At 45.2% G+C, this 9405-nt stretch overlaps 1 protein-coding gene across 3 annotated transcripts in view; it reads left to right on the top strand.

The window, feature by feature from the left end:
• Positions 1–202: 202 nt before the first annotated feature.
• Positions 203–9405, top strand: part of LOC101161954 (adhesion G protein-coupled receptor L1) — a 59329-nt gene continuing 50126 nt past the window's right edge. For all 3 annotated transcript variants that reach the window (XM_023964618.1, XM_023964653.1, XM_023964594.1), the window contains exon 1: positions 203–1071. The gene's annotated coding sequence lies outside the window, so the exon portion shown is untranslated. The remainder of the gene's footprint in view (positions 1072–9405) is intronic.

Below are 9405 nucleotides of genomic sequence, written 5' to 3'. Positions count from 1 at the left end.
GACTGACACTCATTCGGAACCGAGGCGCGGATGGTTTTCATGAATTATGAGGCGGGACCGTGAAGCGCCAGACTCACCCCCCCCCCCCCCCCCCCCGGAAGGCCTGTATTACTCTGACCAACCTCCACAACTAAATGTGGAACATGCCCCCCCACCCCTCCCATCCCCTGCCTCCTTCTGTCCGCACGCGCGCATTTCTATGCTGCGCGCTCTCGAGTTCAGCACGCGCAACAAGCTGATGGAGAGAGTGAGAGAGAAGAGGGACCGACGGATGCAAGGCGAGGCCAGGAGCGGGAAACCGGATCCCGCCGTGATCACTGCCTTTTGTCTTTGAGGTTTTGTATTTTGATTTAGATTTTTTTTTGATTGGGGCCCGGAAACGGAACGACAGCAGATCCCGCCCCGGCTCGGCATCAGCCCAGATGTGATGCTGATGCTGCGTCTCCTCCAGATTCTTCACGGAAGCGCGGAGACTTTCTCATCACATCGACGGACGGCACATCCAATTAAAACGCAGGGATGCTCCCGATCAACGACATTCCAGACGTTTAAGCGACGATGACAAGCGACGGCGGGCCTCGGTGAGCGACGGGCATCGACGGAGGGGCGCGCGGCGGCGGCGGATCGCGCAATAATTTGCATGCGGTGTTGTTCTCGTCGCGCTCTGGGCTTCATTCATTCACCGGCGCTGAAAGGCCCGCAGCCCGCAGCGCATCTGGGCAGAAACCCGTGGGAATTATGAAACCGACGTGACGCACAGCCACAGCAGCGCAGCGGGGAAAACGTCGACGGAGGGAGGGCGTGAGGTCCGGCGGAGCAACCGATCACAGGTGGAGGGAGGACGCCCAGCCGCGGATGGACACACTGCGCTAATGTCTGCCGTCTAACGCCGCAGTTTGGCCCAGCGCACGTTTGGCCCCCGAAGACTGACATTGTTCATGCAATCGGACATAACGGGGCGCGAGGCAGCGAGGAGACAACAGCGGGCGAGGGCGCGGAGAGACGGAATGCGGGAAACGCAGTGAGCGCGGAGGAGGAGGAGGGGGGAGAAGGAACCGGAGGACTGTGACGGTAAGACATACATGTTGTTTACCCCGCCCTCCGTCTCCATCGAGCTGCTCTCATGCACAAATGCACAAACATGATCGATGCCCGAGAGCGCGGCGGAGGCGCGCATTGCTTTACGATTGCTGCTCCGTTCCTGTTCGATTGCTGTTCCATCGTAGCTCCAGCTGTTCCATTGCTGTTCCATTTCTACTTCATTGCTGCTCTATTGCTGCTCCATCTCGTGGGTCTCCACAGCAGAGGATGATGTGTGTTTGTGCTGGAGGTTCCATTAGAATTGGGTTAGTAGTAGCGGTGTGTCGTTGTCGTTGCTGTCAAATATTCCTAAATTCTGGGGACATACACAGGGATAATATAATGTATACAAGACTGGAATTTCATTTCAAGAACTTTTATTTTGTGTCTCTCAGTAAGAAGAGCTGTGAAAAATGACTGCAATACAATTTTCTTTAATGGAACAAACCAACAAGTGTGTCAGAGACTTCAAACGTAGAGAACAAATCTTCACATTTTAACTTGTGATTTTATGAAAAGCAGAAAAGTTTCCACTGCCTGAGACTCCATTTGTTATAACAGAAACCAATTCCTCATAAACAGCTGACTTGTTTTGAAACTGATGACAGAATTAGAATCTGCAGCTTATTAGACCGTTGAATAAATACATTTTTTGTATTAACTTTCTCTTTGTTAAGATTTATTTGGGCTGTCAAAGCTTTTCTTTTGTTGTTGTCTTTTGTTGTTCAAAAAATCAGTTTTTTAGTAAGTTTTGTGTAATATCTGTCTTTCACCAATAATATATAATTGATGTAACAAGAGACACAGTTAAATGCTTAATGTGATCGTTTAAAATACCAAATCAGGCAAAGTGTGACATACATTTTATTTAACAATAGGATTTGGAAATTCACAGTTAAAATGAGTTCATTCTGATTGGCAAACAGAAAACAGAAGTGATGAAAGATTTGTGTGTAGAGGGGTAAAAGACATGAACAAAACCTGAAAACAAGAACCTAAAGAGAACGCCGTCAGAAGGAGAAGCAGAATAACTGTGAGTGTCTGCACAGGGATCCAGTTTACATCGATTTTTATTTCATTTTTCAGGAAGAAAATGGCACAGTGCCGTCTTTATGAACTCATATGCAGCATCATAGATTCACCTGTGAGCAGCTGGGGTCATGAGGGGAAGAGAAAACAAGGCTCGTTCTTTGGTTTGGACCACTGTTGCATCAGAACGTCGCTGAGCGACGTCACCCATATGGTTTACTGAGTCAACGTTTCCATGGCAACCGCACTCACCATCAGGAGTGAGCGTGCTTCAAGGCCACACCCCTACCACTAGACAGCGGGCTACATGAAATCTGTCAAACGTTCGAACGTCGGACTTGGGACAGCAGGCTCCGCCTACTTTCGTTGAGGCATCTGATTGGTCAGTTTATAACTCGAATAATTTGAACTAAAGAAAAAATCTCATGAGCAAGAACGGCTATTCCGACCAATAGAGTGACTGAGTAGCTACAGCGGCCATGGTGCAGAGGTAGAGCGGTCAACCTTCGATCAGAAGATCCCAGGCTCCTTTCCCTGCCCGTCTATTTGTCAAAGTGTCCTTGAGCAAGACCCTACTTTCTTCCTGGTGGTTATAGGTTGGCGCCAGTGTTTGGCAGTGAAGTGTGTGAATTGTGTGTCTATGGGGGAATGGGACAGTATCTGCATTTTCATTCATTTAGAAAAAAACTTGCAGGTTTGGAGGAGGTGGTTTTTGGGGCTTAATGAAGTCGACATATTTCACAAAACTGCAATGGAAACACTTTTTTAACTGAGTCACATTAAATGAGTCATGTGAACAACAACTCTGCACAGGTAGACCGGTTGCATCCATTTTCTTAAGCTGCTGGGGCCGCGGGGTCGCCTGAGACTGTCCCAGCCACTGCTGAGCAAAGGGGGGATCCAGCCTGGACTCTGTCGTGGGCCAATGGGGCTTGAGTGTTCGCGCGTGCGACGCCGGCGGCTGGCTGCAGAGCTCATTTTTTTGCCATGCCGGCACTCAACTGGCTAGCTGGCAGACAGAGCTGCTGCGAGAAGGGCAGGCAGCCAGCACGGGCCTCCTAAAACTTATATTCTTCTTATTTTTATGGAGACTACAATAAAAAGATCCTCTAGTTTGATTTTTGTCTTTATTTTTTCGCTCTTGAACTCATGTGGGTCACAGAGATACGGACGTGGCGGCAGAAAGCGTTTTTTGCGGTGGAACTGAAGCTAATACCGGGAGAGCCTCTGAAAGATCTCATGAACATGGAGACGCGATTACCGATGCTTTTGTAGAGCTTTTCAATGCATTGTCATGAGAGACACACAGACAGACACGTGAATGTATCTGCTGTCAATCACATCCGTTGGCATGTTTCGGAATGACTTGTCGCGTGAGTTGATTTGTGTTTATTTGCCTGAATGATTTAATGGAAACAGTGTGATTGTGAAATTGTGTTTGTGTGACATTTCTAGAATGTTGATAAAGTTTTGCGCATTTGTGTAACTGAAACACTGACTGTGACTGTAAAGCGCTTTGGGTCTTCAAGGAAGGTAGAAAAGCGCTTACAGGTATACGTGTATACATGTGTACATTTACCATGTAGATGTCTATGGGAGTGTGGCTTCTTGGAGCCAGCAGGTACTTCCTGTTTGGAACCCCAGGGGGAGGGGTCACTATGTCCAGTTCTCAGATACAGTCAGTGGTTGGGACTGCAGTTGGGTCAGTCCAATGTCCCCCACTTTCTCTTGCTTGGAAATGATCCTTCTGTTTGCTTAACAGTGAGGGGATCTAACGCTTTGTGAAGGTCATCATGCACGATATTCTCATCACTGCTATAGTTTAACTTCAAATCAAGCAGATAAAATTCTTCAATCTGAAGAAATATTATGATTCCACTGTGTTTCGAAGCCTTTGTGGTTCATGCGTTTCTTAGATTCTAACCATTAACTGTTTATGAGAACTGGGTTGATCGACTCCGCCCCCTTGGTGTTCCAAACAGGAAGTACCTGGTGATTTCATAAAACCAAATTCCCACAGACTTTTTTTAGAGAAATAAACAGCTGTCACTCCGCCATTGTATTGGTCAGAAGAACCTTTCTTGATCTGATACCTTTTTTTTCCCCACATCTTCTTGATAATCCTCTTTTGCTTCCCCAAGTTACTTTTTCCTCAATGCAAGTTATAAACTGACCAATGAGATGCCTCAATAAAAACACCTGCTTCCCTTTGGCCCCCACCTTGAACGTTTGACACATTTGACTGATTCCCCAAGCCCGCGTTCAGTGCAAGGGCTGTGGACCTCCAGCAAGCTCAACTCCTGATTAGCGACAGTAGTTGCCATGGAAACGTTGATTCCGACCGACAGGGACCAACCGCTGCTTACTAGCCTCGTTTGCTCTTCCATTACCAGCTGTACACTTCTACCCAGAACAGGAGGGGCGGGAAGGGCAGCACCATGGAGCCACAGTCTGGCATCAGTGTAATCAATTAATTGATTGGACACATCATGAAGGGGTGAAACTGGGTTGCAGAGCGTCCACAGAGCTGCTGGCATGCAGCTTAAAGGACAAGTGCCAATTGTTTAATCATTTCAAATAATTCCATGTATTTTAATATCACAGCTAAAGGATTAAAAAAAGATAACTGAGTTCATGTGAGCTGCTAGCGCTAAAGCTGCTAATGCCTTCTCCATACATCCGAACTTTAGGCCTTACTCTCAGCTGTGGATACGAGCTGTATGTGGTGAAAAATGGTCAAACCTGTACGGGTCTGACCCGCAGGAAATATCAGGGTGGTAGACCGCTCAGTGAACCTGCAGAGAGAAAATGTTCGTGCACATTTTTTCCTATGTTCATGGATCAGGCGACAGGTCGTAGAGGACACTTCTACAACACGTAAGGGGAAGAAGGTGAGATCCAGGCGTGTCGTACAGAACTTTCCTTTAATAAAGCCTCCAAATCCTGCAGACTGCATGAGGAGGCTGTTAGTGCTGTTCACGTGACACGTGCACGCTCCCTGCTGACTGTTAGAAATGAGGAAATTAGACGATCAATTAGACGAGTAGGTTGTGGGGACGTCCTACGGGTGCTTTTGGATCACGTGCGGCGTAAAGACACTGTACGAAAGCAAAACCAAAACCAGAATGAGAGATCATATCACTCCAGGTTTCGCGTTTCTGCACTGGCTCCCAGGCCGTTGTGGAATAGATTTCCAGGTTTTATTGGTTGCCTTTAAGGCACGCTGTGGTCCTGGCCCCAAAATATAAAGCCGATCTCCTCGTCCCTTATGTACCTGGTCGCCATCTTAGCTCTTTGGCAAAAGGCCTCTTAACAATCCCACAATCCAGACTGAAGACCAAAGGTGACGGGGGGGGGGGGGGGGGGGGGGGGGGGGGGGGGGGGCTTTGCTATTAGAGCCACAACACTCTGGAATGGTCACCCAGAAGAGATCAGGCTCGCTGAGTCCAGACCAGTATTTAAATCTCTTTTAAAAACCTTTTTCTATGTTCATGGATCGGCTTTTAATGATTTTGCTGGTTCTTCAATGTAAACTTATGATGTTATTGATTTAAGTGATTTCAACCGTTATCACTGTTTTGTGTCTGTGTTGTGTTTTATTTTGTCGTACTGGCCGTAGGAGGCACCTGCAGCCGCTCCTATCTACGACCCCTCACGGACCCAGACAACCCAAAAACCCACAGCACCCGTACGGGTGACGAAAGCGTAACCCTGACTTTGTGATCAGAAATAAGACTTCAGACCACTGCGGTGTTTAGTTTTTGCCATGGTTGTCTTTCGGGATTTCCCTCCGCTAGAACCCCCAGCTGCCATATTCCTGTTCATACATGTGCAGCGTAACCCTTGTGCTATCTTAGATGACCCCCCCTTCCATTGATGTGTTCTCCCTACCATGACAAAGGTGGATAAAGGTGGAAAGATTTCATGTAATCCATGGACACCAGTGAAGATCACAAATCATTGAAGAAAAAAGGTTCAGAGCACTGTCTAGTGGGTCTAGATCAGTGTTTTTCAACCTTTTTTGAGCCACGGCAAAGACGAGCTGTAGCTGGTATTTTTGTTAGAACTGAGCGACTTTATCAGCAGAATTAAGAACAAGGAAGTGAAGACTTTAACCACTTCTGATTGGTCAGACTGATGACATGTGATTAAGCCTTCAAGAATGATTGGTGGAGACAGTTAAAGGGGCGGGACTTTTCCACAAACTGTCATAGCTGCAGGTAAATCGTGGTACCGTCATTCTTATCAAAATGTCCTTAATAGAATTAAATAAACACAAAGAAAAAGTAATTTTAAGATCTTTTATATTCCTAACTATTCAGTGTTTTATCAGGGCCTGTTTGGATCAACAGAGAGCTGATTTCCTGGAGATGGAAAATGTTTTTAGATCAGTTAATGATTAATGAGGGCAATTTCCCACGGCGGCACACTGGTTGAAAAACACTGGTCTAGATGACCCAACTCCTAATGTTAAAGTGCCTAGGATAGCACAAAGGTTACAGAGCACTGGAATCTTCATGGCCCTTAATGTTCATGACGGAAAAATTAGTTATAATAGATGGACAGATGGTCATTGGTCGTGTGGCGTCTCGGTTTCTGAAATACCAAAGTTGAGGCAGAAAAACGGACAAAACGATCATTTATTTATTTGAATTAGGACAGTGCATATTAATCGATGTATTAACAACAGCTGCTTCAGCATAAATATGCCAGTTATTAGCACAGGAGCTCAATTTCATCCATTGTCCTAAGACAGGATAAAAGGTTCAACAATTACATTTACAACCCAACACCATAGCACAATACTAGTGATAAAGATATTTACAAGGATTATTTACAATAAAACACGAGTCTAATGAACCCAAGAAAAACAATAATAACAAGACTGGTTTGTTTGGACTCTGAGGGTAGGGTAGTTTCCACGGTTTCTAATGTGCTGTGGCAGTGTGTTCCATAACTGTGTTCCTCTGATTGACACCACTGCTTAGCTACATTTAGTCCTGCATTTTTGTACATTACAGTCCCCTTGAGTCAAAGCCCTGGTGCTTATTCCAACATTTGTTTTTTTACTTGGCATCCTTGAACATTTTTTATACCACGGTCCGGGTGAATACTCGATTCTGATTGGCTGCTGGGTGTGCGTTTAAAAAGTGAAAACGCACAGTGATAACCGCACGCCTAAAAAAGTAGTTCCGGTCACATAGCTTAAAGGTTCTGTATCACAGCGCTGGCTTCTTTAAAACAAACTTTGTCATGATCAGCTAGGCTGAGCAGACCCAGATGCTGAAACCCGGAAGGACCACAGGAGAACAAAATGGATCACTAACGGATTAATTGTTCCAGTAAGTTGTTGACGATGATGATGGGGCGAGGACCAGTGGGTGGGTGTGGATGTTGAATATCCAACGGCGTGGTAATTCTGGTGAAGCGGCTGGAAGCAGTGGCATGGCGTGGAGTGGAGTCGTGGCGTGGCTGGAGGCTTTGGTGAAGTTCAGTCTGCTCGTGTGGAGATAGGACCCAGGTCGGCACTGGTGGAAACTGTCCTGTAGACGAGGTGGAGAACTTGTAGTTAGTAAAGCATGGAAAACGTAAACTAGAGAACGAGACTAGAGACCAGGTAATGCATCATCGAGGGGCAACAAATGGCACAGAATGCTGGAGAAGGCATGATGATGAGGTGAGTGCCAACAGCTGGGTCCAATCTGTAAAAGCAGAGCAGAGAGGGGAGGGGGGAGGAGAGGACTCCAGGAGGCACCATGACACTTTACCTTCAGCATCTGGACAGAAACAAGCGGTAAGAGGTGAACTTTCTCTCTGAACTGATGCTTTATTTAACACATCGTGATCATCAGCATAGACATCGCTTGATATCGCCGAATCTTGACTGCAGCGGTGGTGCGGCCACGTAACAAATTGTCCGCTTATTGTGGAAAAAAGTCATCCAAATCGGAAAAATAACAAGATTAAAGGACTTAAAACTGGTTGAATATTTATTTGTTTTGTGAGTAAGCGAATTAATGCCCTTTGAAGTGAGAATTATCAGAAATTAATGCACGACATGGAAGCCTGAACCGTCCGATGCGTCAGGTTATGTAACTGTCAAAATCCATTATGCTATACTTACTTAGAATGTCACAGTAATGATAACGCAGAGGCTTTTGTCTAAAACCTTCAGGGTTATCTTAAACAGAAACTTGAGGGGTTTCATAGTGCTTTCATTTGTCTGGGACCATGTAGTGAGACAATAAGTTATATGACAAAAAGGTATTGAATGCATCTAAACCTTTGCTGCCTCAGTAGTCAGAGACGACCTCATCTGCTTAAAATTTGACGATATTGGATATTTTCTTTACATGATCTCTAAAAGTTAAATTTGATTCAAAGATTACTCCAAGATACTTGATTTGTTCTACGACTTCCCGGCCGCCAGTTGCTGGCTGGAGCTCGGTAATCAACCGCCACATTTCAAAATCACCAAATACCCCGGCTGCACGGAAATCGCTCATTTTCAACACAATGTTGAGATCCATTTAAAAAAATGTCAAGTTATTTTAATTGACCACAACATAGTTCCTGGTTTCTCCTCATGGAGTCATGTTACAAAGACAGCGGTCTGTATTTGTCCAGACATTATCACTGTGTTCATTCTCATTAAAAAGAAGCTGAGGCTGTTTGTGGATGTGAGCAGCAGGTGGAACACGCTAAGCAGATGCTAGATTCACATTTGAACCGTTCGCTTTCATTCAAATGAATGTCGTGTGCTTTAGCAGACCTGCTGAAGTAAACACATTCTGCTATAATAAAGCTGCAGCGGTGCAAATCCGGCTTCAGTACAAATGCAGACCTATTTCCATCTGAAGGTTCGTGAACATTCTCACCTCCCTTATATTCATTACTGAACAACTAAAATAACACCGTTTGCCAAATACGTATTAGTAAATTACATATTGAATTAAAAATCCTATTTTGTAATCTTTCTATATAATTCACTTGGAACTGCTGGTAATCCAGAAAGCGATATTAATCTTTCAAAGCTCTTGGCTGATGCAACATCCGAGTCCCAAAGTGGTTTATGGCCGTATTCCCATTTTGGAGTCCAGGTCCCACAAATCCCTGACTCAGTGCCTCCTGGCAAACTAATGACCCACAGCTTAAGGATTTTGAAAGTCCATTACATATATTGTTATTGGTAGGGCTGCACGATATGAGGAAAACTTGCGATATGCGATATTAGAGATTAATATTGCGATAACGATATAATTTACGGTATATAAAAAAATAGAAAAATGCCAAAAA

The sequence above is a fragment of the Oryzias latipes genome, chromosome 1 (assembly GCF_002234675.1).
Source record: "Oryzias latipes chromosome 1, ASM223467v1".
Classification (NCBI taxonomy): Eukaryota; Metazoa; Chordata; class Actinopteri; order Beloniformes; family Adrianichthyidae; genus Oryzias; species Oryzias latipes.
The sequence above is the reverse complement of the archived record's forward strand: the minus strand, read 5'-3'. Positions and strand labels throughout refer to the sequence as shown.